Source organism: Sorex araneus, chromosome 1 (genome assembly GCF_027595985.1).
Source record: "Sorex araneus isolate mSorAra2 chromosome 1, mSorAra2.pri, whole genome shotgun sequence".
NCBI classification, from domain to species: Eukaryota; Metazoa; Chordata; class Mammalia; order Eulipotyphla; family Soricidae; genus Sorex; species Sorex araneus.
This window is the reverse complement of record NC_073302.1, coordinates 87,433,987-87,434,983: the sequence shown is the minus strand read 5'-3', so window position 1 is coordinate 87,434,983 and position 997 is coordinate 87,433,987. Positions and strand designations below refer to the sequence as shown.

Genomic DNA, 997 nt, shown 5'->3' with positions numbered 1-997 from the left:
GTCTCATATATTTGTTTATTATGCCTGTACTCTACCTTTTCATTTCCTCTCTAACTTTATTTCCCATTTTTTGGTAGCTTGCCTTTAGGTTTTATGCAGTCATAGTAAAACATTTCCCATTCTTTCTGAAAACATTACGTTTTTTCTTTAACTGAAGTTGAAGCCAACAAATAGCATTTGTGTTTATAATCATGTACATTTTATTCATGGTGAAGTTAAAGTGTTGTGTTGCAACATCTTTGTAATTTCCTTCTCTTATTGTTCAAACTTATCATAGTTTTCATTTTTTTTTAATCAAGCAAATTTCCAGTCAGGGAGTTTATTCATGACACCACTTAATTTCCCTCCTAAAACACAGATTGTTCATCAGTCTAACACAGCTCAGGATTTCTGTCTTCATAATGAAAGATGATGCATAGAACTGGATCACTTGTCCCTTTCTCTTTTCATCACCTCCCAGTTCAAAATGCTTGCATTTCTTAATGGCCAGCATTCTCTTAGATCCGCAGTTGGGCTCGACACAACACATCCAAGTCTCAAAATAATCTTCTTTATAGTTTTAACCTTTTTCTGGAAAATAGGCTTAGTCTGACCTCCATAACCACTCTGCTTCCTGTCATAACGATGCTTTCCCTGGGCATCCAGAGAATCCTTGCCCTTCTTGTACTGTGTGACTTTGTGGGGCCTATGTTTGCCACATTTCTTAGAAAAAGTCTGGCGTGTTTTCGGTATGTTCACCAAGCTTGCGGCAGCGGTGGCCATGAGGAAAGTTAGTTTTCATTTTTGAGGAAAATATTCCTTTTGTCAAAATCAAATGGATTTGCCATTATTACAGTTATGCCACATTTGACAATGACTCATATTTATTTGTTTTGTTTTGTTTTGGGGTCACAGCCAGCTATGCTGAGGATGTACTCCTCCCTTTATGTTTAGGGATCACTTCTGGTATAGTGTAAGGATCCACCCTGGATTAGCTGTGGTAAGGAAACTACTTTCT

The 997-nt window shown here is 37.2% G+C and overlaps 1 pseudogene; it reads right to left on the bottom strand.

Moving 5' to 3' along the window:
• Positions 1–319: 319 nt before the first annotated feature.
• LOC101541794 (60S ribosomal protein L36a-like) lies at positions 320–762 on the bottom strand (annotated as a pseudogene).
• Between the last annotated feature and the right edge of the window lie 235 nt (positions 763–997).